This window comes from Bidens hawaiensis, unplaced genomic scaffold (genome assembly GCF_021521415.1).
Source record: "Bidens hawaiensis isolate Kalapana, Puna unplaced genomic scaffold, B.hawaiensis_p1.1 tig00004327_1, whole genome shotgun sequence".
NCBI lineage: Eukaryota > Viridiplantae > Streptophyta > Magnoliopsida > Asterales > Asteraceae > Bidens > Bidens hawaiensis.
This window is the reverse complement of record NW_027491261.1, coordinates 1,068,199-1,089,579: the sequence shown is the minus strand read 5'-3', so window position 1 is coordinate 1,089,579 and position 21,381 is coordinate 1,068,199.

Genomic DNA, 21,381 nt, shown 5'->3' with positions numbered 1-21,381 from the left:
GCCTGTAAACCGATTGATTTCAAGGGCACTGAAGGGCCAAACGGGTTAATCAAATGGATCGAAAAGACTGAATCTGTTCTCAATGTTAGCAATTGTCCACCCGAAAACATTGTCAAGTATGTTGCTTCTACTTTCACTGATCACACATTAATGTGGTGGAACACTACGGTACAGATAAAAGGTCAAGATACGGTGAATCGCATGACATGGGCTGAACTCAAAACACTGATGCTGGAACATTTCTGCCCAAGGAACGAAATTCAAAGATTAGAACACGAACTCTGGAGTTTGGAGATGAGAGGAGCGGATCATTTGGGATACACGAACCGCTTCAATGAATTGGCCCGCTTAGTACCATGGTTAGTAACTCCTGAAAATAAACGACTTGAACGTTATATTTGGGGTTTAGCCCTGGGAGTGAGGAGTTTGGTGAACTCTGTGGGTCACACTTCCTTCGAGAATGCCGTGACTCAGGCCGGCATCGTAACTTTCGACTTGGTAAGAAGCGGAGTGTTGAGAATGGTCGGGGAATCATCAGGTATGAAACGAACTGACTATGGGACGAGAGCACAAGGAGGACAATCAAGCAAACGTGCACGTCCGACAATCAGAAATTATGCTATAACTGGTTCCGATACGAAGCAAGACAGGTATAAGGGACCCTTGCCAAAGTGTGACAAATGTAATTACCATCATGTGGGAGAGTGCAGATTACCGGTATGCCAAAAATGTGGTCGAACTGGGCATTATGCCCCTAATTGCAGAGCAGGTGTAGAGATTGTGAGCCGACCAGCCCAGACAACCCAACCCCGCCGTCCCCAACTACCGAGACCACAACCTATTCGTCAACAACCAGCTCAGCAAAACTCAACTGTAGTGAATCGCCGTGCTTGTTTTGAATATGGGAGCACGGAAAATTTTAGAAGGGACTGCCCCAAGCTGAATCGAGGAGCAATCACCGGTCGAAACCAAGCATCGACTTCAGGTGCGTCTTGGGGACGCGCGTTTGTTATTGTGTCAGGAGAAGCACGACAAGACCCGAATGTAGTAACAGGTACATTTACTATTTCTGATCAATATGCTTCTGTGTTATTTGATACTGGTGCCGATAGAAGCTTTGTTTCCACTAGTTTTGTATCCTTGGGTAACATGCCAGTTAGTGAACTAACAAATCCCTATACTATAGAGCTCGCTAACGGTAACTCTATAACTGTCAACCAAATAATCCAAAACTGTTCCATTATTCTTAATGACCACCCATTCCTTATTGACCTACTCCCAGTAGAGTTAGGAAGTTTTGATGTTATTGTCGGCATGGACTGGTTAACCAAGAATAAGGCAGAGATTGTGTGTAACGACAAGACAGTTAAAATTCCCTTTTCGAATGGTGAGGTGATTGTAGCACAGGGAGAGAAGTCTGGTTCGATGTTACCTCTCGTGTCTCATCTCAAAGTATTGAAATGTTTACGCCAAGGTTGTATGGCATTTTTGGCAAACGTGACTATAAAGAACCCTGATGAGAAACACATAGAAGAAATTCCCGTTGTACGTGAATACCCCGATGTCTTTCCTGACGATTTACCTGGATTACCACCGAACCGACAGGTTGAATTTTGTATTGACTTAATCCCAGGATCAGCCCCTATTGCTAAGGCACCTTACCGGTTGGCACCTTCTGAAATGCAAGAATTATCCAATCAGTTGCAGGAATTGTTAGATAAGGGTTTCATTCGTCCCAGTTATTCTCCTTGGGGAGCACCGGTATTATTCGTAAAGAAGAAAGATGGAAGTTTTAGAATGTGCATCGATTACCGGGAATTAAACAAAGTTACCATCAAGAACCGAAACCCTCTTCCACGAATAGATGACTTGTTTGACCAACTCCAAGGGGCAAACTACTTCTCGAAAATTGACCTTCGATCCGGTTACCATCAAGTTAAAATCCAAGAGGAAGACGTGTCTAAAACGGCGTTCCGAACTCGTTATGGCCACTACGAATTCTTAGTTATGCCGTTCGGACTAACTAATGCTCCCGCAGTTTTCATGGACCTTATGAACCGAGTTTGTAAACCGTACCTCGACAAATTCGTTATCGTGTTTATTGATGACATTTTGATATATTCGAAAACCAAGGAGGAACACGAGCAGCAATTGCGAACTATCTTGGAGCTGTTGAAGTAAGAAAGGTTGTATGCCAAGCTGTCAAAATGTGAATTTTGGCTACAAGAAGTACAATTTCTAGGTCACGTTGTTAATCGACCCGGTATCCATGTAGACCCGAGTAAGATTGAAGCCATCAAAAATTGGCAAGCCCCAAAGTCACCGAAAGAGATCCGCCAATTTTTGGGTTTAGCTGGGTATTATCGGCGTTTTATTGCTAACTTTTCCAGCATAGCCCAACCTTTAACTATTTTGACTCAAAAAGATCGCGCTTACGTGTGGGGAGAAGAACAAGAAGCGGCTTTTCAATTGTTGAAACAGAAACTATGCCAAGCCCCGATACTGAGTCTTCCAGAGGGAACTGATGATCTGGTAGTTTATTGTGATGCGTCCCGGAAAGGTTTAGGGTGCGTACTTATGCAAAGAAACAAAGTCATAGCATACGCTTCTCGACAATTAAAGGTGCACGAGAAGAATTATACCACCCATGATTTGGAACTAGGCGCGGTTATTTTTGCACTCAAGATCTGGAGGCACTATTTGTATGGCACCAAGTGTACAGTATACACCGACCACAAAAGCCTACAACATATTTTCGACCAGAAAGAACTAAATATGAGGCAGAGGAGATGGGTAGAATTGTTGAATGATTACGACTGTGAGATTCGATACCATCCGAGCAAGGCTGATATAGTAGTAGATGCTTTGAGCAGAAAAGACAGGATCAAACCACTACGGGTCCGAGCACTTGGAATGATCGTCCAAACCAGCCTCACCAAGCAAATTTGTACTGCTCAAAATGAAGCTCTGAAAGAAGATCACTTGGAAAATGAAAACTTGCATGGAACCGAACAAAACTTTGAAGAAAGAACTGACGAAATTCTATACTACAAAAACCGAGTTTGGATTCCCACTTTCAGTAATCTGCGTGACCTGATCATGGACGAAGCCCATAAGTCCAAATACTCCATTCACCCAGGAACAGATAAGATGTACAAGGACTTGAAGGAGTATTATTGGTGGCCCGGTATGAAGAAGGATATAGCCACGTACGTCAGTAAATGTTTAACGTGTGCGAGAGTTAAGGCTGAATATCAAAAACCTTCGGGAATGTTGCACCAACCGGAAATACCACAATGGAAATGGGAACAGATTACCATGGATTTTGTAACACATCTCCCAAAAACTTCCCGAGGAAACGATGCAATATGGGTGATAGTTGACCGACTAACCAAATCCGCACACTTCCTTCCAATCCGAACCACTTATACAACCGAAAAACTTGCTCACATCAACATCAATGAAATCGTATCCCGACACGGCGTACCCGTTTCAATTATTTCTGATCGCGATAGCCATTTCACCTCTCGTTTTTGGCAAGCCGTACAAGAAGCTTTGGGAACCCGAATTGACCTAAGTACCGCCTACCACCCCCAAACTGACGGTCAATCTGAACGAACCATTCAAACCTTAGATGATCTGCTTCGCGCTTGTGTACTAGACTTTGGTAGAAATTGGGATCAACATCTTCCACTAGTTGAATTCTCATACAATAACAGCTATCACAGTAGCATTCAAGAGGCACCGTATGAAGCGTTGTACGGACGGAAATGTAGATCACCCTTGTGTTGGACTGAGGTTGGAGATATCCAAATTACACGATCTGACATGATTCAAGAAACCACCGACAAAATCCGTAAAATCACAAGCAAATTGAAAATCGCCTGAGATCGACAGAAAAGCTACGCTGATGTTCGTAGAAAGTCGTTATTCTTTGAAATAGGCGACAAAGTTTTTCTGAAAGTATCCCCGTGGAAAGGCATCATTCGATTCGGAAAAACCGGTAAACTAGCCCCGCGATACATTGGGCCATATGAAGTCATTTCTAAGATAGGTCCGGTAGCTTACCGACCGAAACTTCCTGTGGAGTTGAGTTCTATTCACGATGTCTTTCATGTTTCGAACCTGAAAAAGTGTCTTACTAATGAAACCGAAATCGTGCCATTAAAAGACTTAAACATAAACGAAAAATTGAATTTCGTTGAAGAACCGGTGGAAATATTAGAGGGAAAATAAAACAATTAAGACACAATAAAATCTCTCTAGTAAAAGTTCGGTGGAATTCACAAAGGGGACCCGAATTCACGTGGGAGCGGAAATCTGAATTCAAAAAGAAATACCCGCACCTGTTTCCAAACAAAGACAAAGTTGAATAATCGAATTTCGGGGACAAAATTTTCTAACGGGGGGAGAATGTGACATTTGAGCCAAAACAAGGTACACCTTAGTACGTATTTACTGATTAAGCAAATAAACGCCTTTTGCGTAACAAACGAACGATTAACCGAACGGGTATGGTTATGACCCAGATATCTCGGGGGGGCATTTATAAGTGATATACGATCTATATAAGCTAAAATATTAGAAATATGGTCTTAGTTTGATAGCAAACAAGTTAAACGAAAACATGCTCGTTTAACCACCCGCCATAGAATTAAACGCGAAAGATAGTTACAAACCAAGCATTGTATCATCCGTTAAGCCGAAAAAGACTTACCAAACACTTATTTGAAATGTTTTAAGAGATCCGTGAAAATATTTTTGATTTTTACAAACATATAGTATGTTTTTATAATATTACACAAAACTAACCGAAAAACACTCGTTTTCGCGTTGTTTAACGCACCCGATAAGTTTTTCGCGCCAAAAACTGAACCCGAACTAAATTTGGACCGGGCTTTTTGTATTTGGGCTTGAGAAATCAGAAACTTGGGCCAAAATGGGCCCAAGGTGGGCCCATGATGGTCCGATTGCAATCAGCAGCCCCCCCACTTGTTTATTCTTTCACATTTAAACTAGGTTCAAGCCATTTTAACATCATTTCTTGGAAAACTCTAGAGATCCCTTCTGTTTCAGCCAGAAAACTTCCAAAACCCTAAGGTAAGAGCTTAAATAAGTAGCTTTTTTACTTGTTTGAACTTGTTTAATACCATAAAAACATGTCTTGGTTACTAAAAATCATTCCTAACCGTGTAAAAATCCTAAAAATGGTCCATAAACATGTTTTGATCATACACATGGTAAGGAACCTGTTTTGATAATTTTTTTGGCCATAAACACGGATTAAAGGGTTGAAACGACGTTTTTACGGTTCAAAAGTTCGTTTTTGTGCACTAGCCGAAACCCTAACTTAAAGGCTGTTATGTTGATGAAATATTGCTTGGTTTGTGATATAGGACTTTACCTAGCTTGCTTAGAAGCACAAGAACCTGAAAACTTGATTAAAAGGTCGGAAACGAGCCAAACCCGCTGAGGTAATGCCGAAACACTCGCTTACGGGCTATTTAGGTTAAGGTTGTGATGTGCATATTTTTAGGACTTGAAATTTTTCAGGGACATCAGGGACCATGTCAATGAGTCCTTGTTTAAATTTGGTAATTTTTCAACCATCCGAGAATATTTGACGAATTTATTACCGAATTGGGACGTTTATTTGGGAAACATAGCTAAAATACTTCAAAAATTATGAAATTTTTCTGGGAACTTAGATTTGATGTATTTTGGTCACATATGAATTTTGGGATCATTTGGAGAAGTTTAAAGGTGTTTTGTTTATTTGCGTTCGTGTGAATTTTTACAGCCGAATTTGGGCCGAAAAGATTATCGCAACGGCTGTTTACAATCTAGAATTGATACAGGTTGTTTTGGAACATGATTTGAGTATTCAGTAATTTTTGGTGAATTTTTGGAAATTGTTTGGGGTAAACGGACGATTTTCAGACGAAATATAGCTGATAAAATGAATTTTTATAAAATAATAAATCAGTAAATAAATTCCAGAAATATTTTTATAAAAATCTACATATTTTAATTGATAAGTGGTTAAATTTTCATAATTTAATGATTAACGATTAATTAATTATGCTAATCTGAATATTAAATAAATTCGGTTTTTATAAAAACCGGCAAGTTCTCGACTAGTGAATTTGCGGGAATATCAAAACACCAAGAGTGATCAAAAATCATATTTTTGGACTAGTTAAGTGAAAATGAACTTTTCTATGAGAAACCTGGACAATCCGGGTGTATTGTGCGCGTTTCTTCTCAAATCAAACTGAATAAGCAGAAACGGGCCCCGTGGCTATCCGGGACCCCAGTATGTGATCTTTCTTTATAACTTAGTCATTTTATTAACCAATACATTTACCCAAGCTTATTTTCCCATAACTGTTTTCTGAACGCGTAAACGAACAACTTGGTCCAGCTGGGAAAACGAGAATCTGAGCCAAGTTCAATTTTAAGTATTAGACATTGAACAACATCACAACCTAAGCCTATTGCCACTTTCTGGGCGTTCCAGCTACACCCAGATTAGTTATACAGCCCAGTTTAGTATTGAGATTATAATAATATTAAAATATTAATATTATTATAATATTAATTATAGGAACTACTGATAGCGGACTGAATAAACCACGAGTTGTTACAGTACGGAATATCTACAAAACCGTGAGTTTCATGACCCCACTTTTAAACTGTTTTACGAACTTTTGGGGTGAAAAGCATGTTTGCTTATATCTATATACTTATCTGAAACATGTGATGATGTGAATTATCTAAGTGCTAACACACGAAAGTCCCCACAATCACAGTGATTAACTTCGAGCCGGTGGCTTGTGAATAGTACTATTGGTTTGACAAACCCAAACGGAATCGGCCTGGTTGCCGTGTCACATAGCGCTGTTTGCACATGACCATATTTAAACATACAGGCTATTTAGTGTTAGACATAGCTACCGGGGCATGTTGTGGGCGGAAGGGGAGCCACAGTGGTTGATTGAGCGTGGGAAATGGAGGCACGCAACACGAACAGTCCAGGCTTCACTGTAGCTTAGCATAATTACATCACATACATCATTTACATACATACATACATACTTATTTCATAATTACAAGTGTTGACTTGTGAACACTCATTACTGTTTTCTTGAAACTCGTGAAACTCACCAACTCTAGTAGTTGACCCGTTTTAAACTGCTTTTCAGGTGTACCTAAATCGGAATGATTGGGTGATCTGTTACTTGCCTGAAGTGTGTGGTTGATGCTATGTGAATAGAAGCAAGGGCGTTATTAGTAAGAATGTATAGTTAACGAACTAGTTTTGTTTGTATCGCTTAGACTGTTAAACAATGATAGAACAAAGAAATGTAATATATTGTAAATTAGTTTGTAATTTTTCTTTATAAACAATGTATTGATATCAGAGGTGTCTGTTACATTCCCGTTTTGCGCTTCGGCATTGTGCTAGTCGGGGTGTGACAACAATCCACCTAACGTTATTATCCCACCCGTTAATAACCTATCACTAAGATCTATTCTCGAAAAGGGATCGTCTAAACTATAACAACTTTATGGATTGGTATCGAAACTTGAGAATCGTTCTCAACTAAGAAAAAAAATACTACGTATTAGAGGATCCTATTCCCGATGTACCTAGCATTGATGATGCCGATAACTATAACGATTGGGTAAAACACAACGAAGATTCGGTGCAAGTTTCTTGCCTCATGTTGGGTACTATGATTCCTGAGATTCAAAAGGATTTTGAACTTCAAGGGGCATACGACATGATCACCCAACTTAAGGAAATGTTCCTTACACAAGCTAGGGTGGAACGCTTCGAAACGGTTCGAGCGCTTCATGCATGTCGTATGGAAGAAACCCAATCGGTTTAATCTTATGTGCTCAAAATGAAAAGCCACATTGATCATCTTGAACGGCTTAATTGTCCCATCTCAAAAGAGTTAGCCACGGATTTGATCCTAAATGGGCTAACCAAGATATTTGAGACTTTTGTTATGAATTATAACATGGATGGATGGGACAAGAGCATTGGTGAGCTTCATAAAATGCTCAAGACGGCCGAGGCGGGAATAGGTAAGAAGGTTTTACCCGTTCTCACGATCAATGAAGGAGGAAATAGGAAGAGGCATCACCCAGAACCCAAGGCAAAGGATGCCAAAGGTAAACGACAAGTCAAGGGCAAGTTCAAGGGAAAGGGTAAAGCGGAACCACCCAAACCAAAAGAGAAAAAGGGCAAAGGTTTGCACGGAGGATCCGTGCTTTGGATGTGGGGAGATAGGGCATTGGATGAGGAATTTTCGACCTATCTAAAGAGTTTAAAGCTAAGAGGGATGCGGGGCAAACCTTGGGTACAACTTTCATGATTCATGTTGATCTTAATATTATTTCCTCTACCACATGTGTATTGGATACCGGATATGGAACTCAAATTTGAAGTTTGTTGCAGGGGTTCAAAGGAAATCAAGGATTCAAGAAAGAAGATATTAGTCTCTTCATGAGCAACGGAGCAAAGGTTGTTGTCGAAGCCCGAGGGGACTACATTTGGATGCTTCCAAATGCTTTGGAAGTTATTTTAAATGATGTTTTGTATGCTCCTAGTTTGACTAGGAATATTATCTCTGTTTCTTTGTTAAGACAATATGGTTATGATTTTAAATTTATGGATGATTGTATTTGTGTTTTCATAAATGATGTCTTTTATTTTAAAGCAATGCCGTTTAATGGCATTTATGAATTAGTTCATGATAACACATCTTATGATAACACGTTGTACCAATCAAGCACCAAGAGACACAAAATGGATTTGAGTAAGACTTATATTTGACATTGTCGCCTTGGTCACATAAACAAAGATCGCATACATACACTTCAAAAGAATGGTCTTTTGGAATCAAGTGAAGGTGATTCATTTGATAAATGCGAGTCTTGTATGTTTGGAAAGATGACCGAGGACCCCTTTAGTGGAACAAACGAAAGGGCAAAAGACTTATTAGGTATCATACATTCGGATGTATGTGGTCGTTTTAAGGCAATGACAAGGAATGGTGAAAGATACTTCATTACCTTTATTGATGACTATAGTCGTTATGGGTATGTGTACTTGTTAGGACACAAAGATGAAGCTTTTGAAATGTTCAAAATCTTCCAAAATGAAGTACAAAATCAACTCAATAAAACCATCAAAGTACTTCGTTCGGATAGAGGAGGTGAACACCTAAGTGATGCTTTCCAAGATTATCTTAGAAGTTGTGGGATTATCTCACAACTTACTCCACCCGGAACACCACAACATAATGGTGTATCCGAGAGGAGGAATCAAACCCTATTGGATATGAAAATCCACATATTTTATTTGATAATTTTCATGATCTAATGATTAACATATAATTAATTATGTTAATATGAAGATTAAACAAATTCAATTCTAACGAAAATCGGCAAGCTCGTGATTAACGAACCTGTTGGAACATCAGAACATCAAAAACGATCAAAAATCATACTTTCGGATTAATTATGTAAAAACAAACTTTTTATTAGAAATCCGGACAATTTGGATAGATTGTGCGTGTTTTTTCCAAATCAAACTGAATAAACAGAAACGAGCCCCGTGACGAATCCAGACCCGTACATTGTGATCTTTCTTTATAACTTAATTATTTTATCAACCAACATGTTTACCCAAGTTTACATCCCCATAAATGTTTTCCAAATGCACAAACGAGCAACTTGGCCCAGCTGGTGAAACTGGGAAACTAAGCCAAGTTCGATTTCAAACATCAGACATTGAACAACATCACAACCCAATCCTATTGACACTTTCTGTGGGTTACAGCCACACCCAGACTAGCTATACAGCCCAGCTTAGTATAAAGATTATAATATTATTAAAATATTAATATTATTATAATAATAACTATAGGGACTAAGTGATAGCATGCCGGAACGAGTGTCAGTTAAAATACAAGCTTAGCAAGGCATAACCCCTTTTAATGAAAATTTATGAGCGTTACAATAAACTAAACTTTAGTATGGCCTATGAGCCAAGTTCTGCTGCAACTAAACAAATTAACTTGCTTATGACATGAATGTTAAGAAAACAATGTGATTATGCGTATTGTGGGTGGATGGAGAGCCACAGTGTTTGGTGATACGTGATAAATACTATATACGTATGTGTGTCTATATGCATGCTATGTGAATTGACGTACGAAACACTATGTGTAAAAAATACTATTTATTTAGCGGTACTGAAGGACCTAAGATCATCTTAGCGGTACTAAAGGACCAAAACGACTGGTATAGTAGCACAATTCGCTGCTGGTATCCATACAACTATGAATACAAATCAAGTGTCGAACGCTAAAGCGGCCGTAAATACTAATACCCCGATAAATACTAATACAACCACAAATGCTCCCCCAATAAATACTGATACTATCACAACTAATACTCCCCCGTTGAATGCTAATATTACTTTCAATAATGATAATCTTCCACCGAACTTGAACAATAGTTGTAACAATCAAAATCCCCTGCAACACGGATATCAACTTAAGAACTTCATGTTATGTAAACTTATGGAATTTAGCGGTACTGAAGGACCAAATGGACTGGTAAAGTGGATCAAAAAGACTGCATCCATCATTAATATCACTAACTGTCCACCAGATTGTATTGTCAAATTTGCTACTTCTACATTTGTAGACCACACGCTAATGTGGTGGAATACTGTTGTGCAAATTCGAGGACAAGAGGCAACCAATCGTATGACTTGGACAGAACTTAAAAATCTTATGATAAAACACTTTTGTCAGATAAACGAAATTCAGAAAATAGAACAAGAACTTTGGAATCTAGAAATGAAGGGTGCAGATCACTTGGAGTATACCCACCGCTTTAACGAATTGGCTCGTCTAGTCCCATGGTTAGTTACTCCAGAATCTAAACGTACTGAACGCTACATTTGGGGTTTAGCCCCCGAAGTTAGGAGTTTGGTTAATTCAACTGGCCCTGTGACTTTCGAAAATGCTGTGTTCCAAGCCGGCATTGTGACTTCTGATTTGATTAGAAGTGGTGAGTTAAGAATGCCCGGGGAATCATCCGGTACAAAACGAACCAATTATGGAGCGGAAATACAAGAAAGATAACAGAATAATTTGTGCGCGTCCTGCAATACAAAATTACGCTATGATCAGTTCCGATGTGAAGCAAGATAAGTATAACGGGCCTTTGCCTAGATGTGGAAAATGTGGTTATCATCATGTTGGTGAATGTCGGACAAATGTGTGTCACAAGTGTGGGAAGGTGGGACACTATGCCCGAAACTCCAGAATCGTTATGAATACTATAAATCCACCAACCCAACTCAAGGACTCACAACTACCCCAACCGCAACCAACACGTCAACAACCAGTCTACCAAAACCAACCCATAATAAACCGTAATGCCTGTTATGAGTGTGGTAGTATGGAGCACATCAAGAAAGACTGCCCTAGATTGAACCCAATTGCGATGAAAAGACAAAGGCAAGGACCGGCATCGACGTCCAACTCGACTAGGGGTCACTGTAGGTTCCCTGGACGGATCACACGAGATATCCCGATATACACAGGTGCGGAATCCCTGTGTAGATCGTTACGGACGTAGAATATTAGCTCACGAACACACGTACACACGATACGAACAAAACTCACGTTATATTGATAACTCGGATCGTGTTACTTACAGACTCACGTCAATAGACTCACGTAAACTGAACTCGATCAACCAAAACGCTAACTAACCAACTGATTAACCCTTAAACCGTAAACAGTTAAACTACTTAAATACACGACAACTTCGCCTCAGGCGAAGTTGTCAATAACTTCGCTCGTTGAACAAGTTCGCCTAGGCGAACTTGTCAACAACTTCGCTTGGTTAACAAGTTCGCCTAAGCGAACTTGTCAACAACTTCGCTTCTAAACAAACAATTACATAAACAAATAATACAGACTCGATTACAGACTTTATACATATGAACTACTGACATCTATGAACCAACAGACTCCCCCTTGGCAGTAGCTTCATATCTTGATCTTTCAGCTCTTGTCTCGTAATCCTGTATCTTCATGCGTGCACTCCTTCTCTCACACACCGTCACAACTCATTGATACTTTCTTGCTTCATCCTTCCAAGCTGGAATATAAAAGATCTTTTTCTCGTTGAGCATCTTCAGATCAGCTTGCGATAAGTTGACAAGATGCATCGGATCGTAAATTCTAAGTATCTCTTGTTCATCCTCATCTTCCATCACAGCTTCAGCAGTCTGGCAATCAACGTACCACCATTTTAGATTCTTCAACACATCTTGAGGCATATTCTTCATCGGAACCTCCTTGATGCATCGGATCGGCTTGTACTTCATCACCATCCATGGCTTGCCATCTGCTCTGAATCCCCTCTCTGTATCCTCCACGAGTTTACCCTTCTGTGGCTTTAATAGTTCAAACTTCTTTTCTTTTATTCCTTCTTTCCACACAATCTTCTCAATCATTCTTGCCATATTGTTGTCACTTCTGTTTATCAGGCCCAACCGGCCAAATCTTTCACCTCGCATTCTGGCAACGTATTGAGAGATCTCAACATTCGTTTGAAGTATTGAATGCCATCATAACGCTTCACCACAAATAACTTGATCTGTTCATCATAAATCCAACATATGATTCCCTTCTTCGACTCAGCATAGCCTTTAATGTTATAGCTCTTCTTGAACATGGCTGGAACAGCAGGCTTCTTGGTCTTGATAAACCAATGAGCACAGCCTTCCTTCCACGTAGGCTGCTCCTCCCACTCAGTCTCATCCATCTCAGCCCTCACGTCGGCTTTCTCAACCTCAGGGATCTCGTGTTCAACGTTTTCTTCTACTATCTCCCCCTCTTCAATTCCATCTTCAATCTCTATCTGCTCACCGATCTTCTCAATCATGTCATTCGGCAGCACATCTTCATCAAACAGCACATCGTCGCTGAACATATCATCATCAAGCTCTTTCAGCGCATCAATAACATCATCTTCCACCAACACTACATCATCACCAGAACCACCAGCCACGTCAGTAGACTCCCCCTCATCTGTGGAAGTACCAAGAGCTTCAGAAGTTCTTGGCAGCTCACCACCTGCATCTTTCGATGCATTGGGATCATCGTCTCGGTCATTCCTCTTCTTCGTTCTGAGCTCGTCGCCCTTACAGCTCATCTCCCCCTGAGATGCCAAGAACTCCTTCAAGGCATCTATGATTTTCCCATGCTCGACCAGGAGGGATGCCTGTAGTTGATTTGCTTCCACTAGGCTTTGAATAGTCTTTGATTGTTCTGCCACAATTCGCTCTAGTGAAGCTATCCTTTCTGAATCTGACATTGGCGAAGGCGAGACTCCAGAAGCAGGCGTAACCGCAGGTGGTATCATACCTGATAACCCTGCAGCTGTAATAACCGTTGACTCTACAAATCGAGCGGCGGTAGAGACACGATCTCCGGAGTCGACGTCTGGATGATAGTGGTGGATGGAATGCCAGCCGTTGATGTAGCCACTACGGGAACATCCGCAGCGCTTGAACTCGTCACCTGTACAGAAGAAGGAACAATGGACATACCAGACAGTGTGGCCGGAGCAAATCATACAGTCCTTGAAGTCTCTCCCGCTCCCATGCCAGCACCTGTCCTCTCCCGTCTTGATCTTCTAATCAGCTTATGAATGTCCTCTTCTTCTTCCGACTCATCATCATCCTCTAGTCTCTTCCTCTTCCCAATCGTTCTTTCTCGAGACACCATCAACCGTCTCCCCTCATTCATAATCTCATCTAAATCGGAGTCAGCCATCGACGTGGCTGCTCTAGTCATACTCACCCCCAAACTTTGTGCAGCTGAGACCTGCACCTCTTCCACATGATCCATGTCAAAATAGCCTTGACCACCAAAAGCCGTGTCAAGGTCTATATCCTCTGTAGTAGACGCAACAGGCACAGCAGGAGCAGAAACAGCTTGAGTTGCTCTTGCCTGTCGCGGTTGAGGATCTCTGAACTCGTCCCCGCCAGCAGGAACATACTCTGGGTTGATTAAAAACCCAAATAGAGGAGTATGTCTGGGAAGACGTTCAGGATTGCTCCTCGCACTTGACGTGCGGCACTGAGCAAAGATACGTTTGCTCACTGATTCGACGTATCTGATCGGGCGTCTCTGAGGTAGAGCCGGAGCCACATGGTTCAATATCATCTTTAAAAAGCGTGGGTACATGATGAACCGTTCCCGAGACATCGCCCTTCTTTGCCTGTCTATCTCGTAAAAGACCATTTGGCTGAAACTATAACGCTTGTTATAGGTCAGTGCAGTCATAGCAGACTGCATGGTCGCACCCATGCCATCTGTGCCCGCCTTCCTCCCCGACATGCACACGATCATGACGTGCATGAGGAAGCGCCACTGGTCTAGAAGGAAACCCTTCCTCCTCTGGGTGTCTCCTAATGGACCAGAGTAGCCCATTCGAAGAAATGCTCTATCACGAAAAGGAGCTACGAACTCTGTAGGATCGTCTCGAGTCTCGTCTCCAAATTGTAGCGCCACCCGGATCTGTTCAGAATTGAACTGAACTACTTGATTGTTTACCGTTGCTCTCATCACCGGGGGCTCAACACGGCAATCATATTCTACCGTCTGCCAGAAGTCTTCGATGTTCGGTAGAGATATCGGCAACGTGTTGGTAATCGCGTGAAAAATCCTCGAGCGCAGGAGGAACGTGATAATCTCGCGGTAGTCGTCCACACTGCTCGCCTCCGGGTCAAGAGTGATGTACATATTGTGACCCGGGAAAAACTGTCTTTGATTGTCACCGTCATCGCCTCCTGCACCACCAGCACCCGCTATCGCAGCCATATCTGCAACAAACTAACCAAGTTAGAATGACACAAAGACATAGCACAAGTTCGCTTTGTTACCATGAGCGAAGTTGTGATAAAGTCTGTATAGGCGAAGTTAAAGTTGAGGCGAAGTTGGGAACAACTTCGCTTCAGCTTTAAGTTCGTCTAATTAACACTAAGTAAAATTGGTCTTAGGCGAAGTTAAAGTTAACTTCGCCTCATCACAACATCGCCTCAGGCGAATTTAAGTTCTGGGCGAAGTTACGGATAACTTCGCTTCAGGCGAACTTAAGCTTCGGGCGAAGTTACGGATAACTTCGCCTCAGGCGAACTTAAGCTCCAGGCGAAGTTACAGATAACTTCGCCTAAACCCTAACTTCGCCTGAATCTGAATCGGCGACAGTGAGATCCATGGAACAACGTGCAGGTGATGATTCGGTTAGTTTTAGACGATTAAGCACTCGTAAACACAAGTTTTAAGGACATGTTGACGATCAGTATGGTGTTCACCACGTAAAAACATAGGTTATGAAAATCGGTTTCAAAACCGATGGTTCGAGGTTAATAATCCGGTTGTCGAAACAACCTTAGCTTAATCTAAGAACATAAACATGTGATAAACGAACCCTAACAACCTTTAGATCGTTTTGAAATCGAAGAACAAGATAACACGAAGGTTTAGTATAAGTTCGCCGAGAATGATTTAACTGTGGATATGTTCGCTGGTTTTTTTTAAAAACTGATGAACAGTTTCGACGATAAGTATCCCTTATATAGGGGATCTGTTGTACAGGCGAAGTTACAGATAACTTCGCCTGGCGATGTTGTTGAACAGGCGAAGTTGTGAATAACTTCGCCTAGGCGAAGTTATTCACAACTTCGCCTGTTCAACAACATCGCCTAAAATTTCAAAATCTAACCCTTAAAATTTTAACAGTTGTCAATTAAGTTATAAATTGTCCTTTAAGAAATAAATAACATGATCAATTCTAAGTAACCAGTTAAAAAATCATAAAACTATCTAAGTACAAAAACGTAAAAAATTTAAAGTATAAGGGATCAAATTTCAGTCTCGATAGGGACTGCTACGTTTTAGAAAAGATCCGAACAGGAATCATACTAACTACGTGACTGTCACATAGATCCGTGTTTAGCTGTATTATGACATATAGAGACAGGTTGTAAGCAGGTATAACTTAAAGTGGTTTTCATCGTTTCTGTGATACGAGTTAGGTTCGATTAAGCCTTAAAATTTAAGTGGGCAACAACTCAGAAATATTGATGCCTCCTATCTATCCTCAAAGCGTATTTGGGTTTCCCCAAGTCACCCCGAATTGACTTCGACCCATAGTTTCTGATTAAACATGTATGTACTCGTCTTCTGGTTCCCGTTCTTCTTCTTACTCTAAGATAGAGAAGTCTTGATTATATCATCACTAATATGTTTCATTAACTCCAAATTTTTTTTTTTTTTTTTTTTTTTTTTTTTTTTTTTTTTAACAAACATAGACTTCAAAGTAGTAATTTACTGCAAGTCCCGAATCTGGATCACTGCAGTATCTTGAAACGCTATCTTCACGGGAATCAGAACACACATGGGCTCGTGTATGACTGGGTAATCGCTTTTCTGCCTATCATTCGGAAAGATATATATGAAGACACGCAAAACTCTTAAGGAATTTCCACGTAAAATCAAGTAAAATTAGTTTGTATCACCTCTACTTTTACGCACCATAAAAAGTTACCATGACATACAATGGCTGTCCTAAAGCCTTTTAAGCCTAATAACATCACTAGTTAAGCACACAGAATTAGTATACTATCATTTTCCAAGGTTGGATCAATTTTCCGGTTAACATAGCTAACGAACTTCTTACGAAGTAACAGACTTGAAAAGTAATTTCATTTCCCACAAAAATTTTAACATTTAAACGAAAATCGCCCAGACCAAAACAAAGTCTTCAGGTAAACGGCTATCCCGTAGATCCAATGGATCAGCTGGACCGACCACATACTAGTATGTGTCCTTCTAACTAAGTATGATCGACTAATTTTAAGCGAAAGAAAGAAAAACTCATCATAAACCGCCCCGGTCACTATCAGTAATCTGGTTAATGGCTATCCTCAAAATCTACGAGTAGAAAATGAGGACCAAAACATATCCGAAGACAAGTCCTTCAAACTAATGTAACCGACATAATTTTAAGCGATTAGTGACGTTTATTTTTTTATTTTTTTTTTTGAATAAATAAACAAGAAAAACATGGTTACTCGGGATTGATCATCCCATTCAGTTCAATAAGGTTTTGAAATCTGGATTTTTCAAACGCTTTAGTGTATAAATCAGCGAAATTATCAAGCGTATCCACCTTTTCAAGAATTATCAGTTTCTTCTCAGCACAATCCCGTATGAAATGATGACGTATGTCAATGTGTTTAGTTTTACTATGTTTCACGGGATTGTTAGTTACTGAGATAGCAGCTGTGTTATCAAGTAAGAAATTCAGACCATAGTCGCGCAGCTGTTGTTGTATCCAAAGAACCTGAGAGCAGCAGTTAGATGCAGCCATGTATTCTGCCTCACAGGTTGAGATTGCGACTGAAGTCTGCTTCTTGCATTGCCACGACACCAATCTGCCACCAAGAAACTGACATCCTCCAGTTGTTGACTTCCGACTCTGATTGCACCCTCCATAATCAGAGTCTGTGTAAGCGACCAGCTCCAAGTCACCTCCTCTCGGGTACCACAACCCCAGCTTCGGCTTGCCCTTGAGATACCGCAGTATCCTCTTTGCACCTTTCAAATGTGATTCTTTTGGATTTGCCTGAAAACGTGCACAAAGACAAACAGCAAACATTATATCAGGCCTAGATGCAGTTAAGTACATTAAAGAACCTATTATCGCCCGATATTGCGTTGGGTCCACATCTGCATCACCGTCTACTTCAGCACCCAATTTGTGATTGACGCAGATTGGAGTATCATATGGAGAACTGTCCTCCATCTTGAAACGCTTGAGCACATCATGAACATACTTCGTCTGATGAATGAACATCCCGTCCTTCCTCTGATCAACCTGCAATCCTAGAAAGAAAGTTAGTTCACCCATAGCACTCATTTCAAACATTTTCTTCATGACGGCTTCAAACTCCTGACACATGGAGACTTTTGATGCAGCAAATATTATGTCATCCACGTAGACTTGAACCAGCAGGATGTCGCTTCCATCTCTTTTGAAGAACAACGTGCTATCAATTTTACCTCTTTCAAAACCATTCTCAAGCAGGTAATCCGATAAAGTTGCATACCAGGCACGAGGTGCCTGATGTAATCCATACAACGCCTTGCTCAACCTGTACACGTGATCTGGATAGTCTGGATCAGGAAAACCCGGAGGTTGCTCAACATACACAACCTCATCAACTATCCCATTTAAAAATGCACTCTTCACATCTAGCTGAAACACCTTCATCTTTTCATAAGCAGCAAACGCCAGGAACAATCTTATGGCTTCCAATCTAGCAACAGGAGCGAACACTTCGTTGTAATCAATCCCCTCTTGTTGATTAAAACCTTTCACGACAAGCCTCGCCTTGTTTCTTATAATGATCCCCTTATCATCTCTCTTGCACTTGAACACCCATTTTGTGCCTATCGCATGCACATTCTTTGGTTTTTCAACCAAAGTCCAAACTTCCATCTTCTCGAATTGAGCCAACTCTTCTTGCATGGCTTCGACCCACGAGCTGTCCTTTAAAGCCATTTGATAATTTTTCGGTTCAATCTGGCTTATAAAGCAGGTGTACAGGCATTCATTGATTATTCCTGTCTCCTTAATGCTTGTATAAACACATGTGTAGTAACAGGTATGTTCTTAGTAATGCCTAACATACCTTAGTTTATTTATTACGGACACTGATAGACGTTTCGTTCCTACAAATTATTACCTTGGAAAAATATACCGGCTAGTAAAATAACAATTCGGAATACTATAGAAACTTTTGAATATAAACCATCAAAAGTAAGACTATAAATACTAACCATATTACTCGAAAAACTACCCTCTTAACCTAAATAACTAGCTATTCCCTATCTATGCACTCCCAGTAGAAGTGAGGAGTCATTGTGTAATAGTCAGTATGGACTAGTTGATTGAGTTTAAATGAAGGTTATATATAGAAATAGAAGTGTTATAATGCCTCTTCTAGATAAAGAAGTGATCCCGTACACGGAACAAAACCTAGTACCCCAATGACGAAACACGGATGAGAAGAACTATACTATCCGTAACCGAAACTTGAACTTCAAGCTTTTATAGCCTCAATAACCGAGTGATGAACAAGGAAAAGTCAAGCCAGATGTTCGAATAAACTGAGTACTAGTATAAAGATGCAGGCAAAATCTATAAAGGAATCATAGGCACATGTGTTGTAAAGTGTGCACTATTATAAGTTAACGGGGAATACTAAAGATCCTTGGAGATGCTACAACAATTCGAGATACCCCATTGGAAGTGGGAAACAAACTAAAATTGAACCCTTAACACGTGTTCCTTAAACATCCTGAGAAAGCAATTCAAGCTGAATGATAGTTCCCTGACTAATCCACTCCAAATACCTTCTTCTGATTTGTAACAACTACCCAACTGAAAAAAAAAATCGCCTTAACAAAATCTTATCCTTAGTGAGTTATGTATGAAACTTAGATCCCTAATCGACCCGAACACGGTCTTTAATCCTCTAACAAACAATCAATATTCAAACATTAGAGGAAAGTGAGACTAGTAATTTCAATCCCCGATACACAGATATAGATATTATACGAGCAACAATGTAACTCGCTACCTTATTCAATTGAAAATTTGCGACCCCCAAATTACAAAACCCGAATCGATTCCGGAAACCATAGATAAAGCTTGTAATATCGAAAACAAACTGAAAGTCGCTTGAGGCTAACCAGAGTACTATACCGATGGATGTGAGAAGGTGACGATTCTTGAAAGGTGTTAGTTGAGTTAATGAAACCGACGAGTTAACTTGAAAATACATGGAACTGTACAAAATTGCCTCGAAGGTTAATCCCGTAACGTATTAAACAAAATTACCTCATTCCCAATATTTTATATATATCGAATCAGAACGAGTGCCTTACTAACACGACCAAATTAGTACCCCCTGAAATCTTGTATACAACTAAACTCTATAGAAGAACCCGTGAAAATGTTGAACGGGGAAAATCAAACATTTATGACTCAATAAAATCTCATTGAATAAGTTCGGGAGTATCCACAACGGGGAATCGATTGTGTACAGAAACAGAAGAATGAAATCCGTAACATATAATTGACCTATCAAATTTCGGGGACGAAATTTTCTAACGGGGGGAGAATGTGACATTTGAGCCAAAACAAGGTACACCTCAGTACGTATTTATCGATTAAGCAAATAAACGCTTTTTGCGTAACAAACGAACAATTAACCGAACGGGTCGGGTTATGACCCAGATATCCCGGGGGAGCCATCTATAAGTGATATATGTTTAATATAAGCTAAAATATTAGTAATATGACCTTAGTTCGATAGCAAACAAGTTAAACGAAAACATACTCGTTTTAACTACCCGCTATAGATTTAAACGCGAAAGATAGTTACAAACCAAGCATTGTAACATCCGTTAAGCCAAAAAAAACTTACCAAACACTTAATTGAAATGTTTTAAGCGATCCGTGAAAATATTTTCGATTTTTACAAACATATAGTATGTTTTTATAATTTTACACAAAATTAACCGAAAAACACTCGTTTTCGCGCTGTTTGTCGCACCCGATAACTTTTTAGCGCCAAAAACCGAACCCGAAATAAATTTGGGGCGGGAATTCACGTAAAGGGCACGAAAAACGAGAAAAATGATCAACAGGGGGGCCAAGGACCCCACCTTTGGGCGGCCGCAATAGGGGAAACCCCCCCCCCCCCTAAGTTTCCTTTAATTATAAATTAAGTTCTAGATATTTTTTGAAGATATTTTCTTATGGAAAAATCAGTAGAACAGCCTAGTTCTCTCAAAACCCAGCAAGAACAAGGTAAAAAGCTTCATTTTTGGCTAAGTTTTAACTCGTTTAAACTCGATTAATACCATATAAACATAGCTTGATTGCCAAAAATCATTCCTTACCGTGTAAAAATCCTAAAAATGGTCCATAAACATGATTTGATCATACACATGGTAAGGAACCTGTTTTGATAGTTTTTTTGGCCATAAACACGGATTAAAGGGTTGAAACAGCATTTTTACAGTTCAAAAGTTCGTTTTTGTGCACTAGCCGAAACCTAAGTTAATGGGATGTTCTATTGATGAAACTTGCTTGGTTTGTGATATAGGACTTGTATCTAGCCGACATAGGAGCACAAGATCTTGAAAAGTTGATTAGAAAGGTGGAAACGAACCAAAACCGCTAAGGTAATGCCGA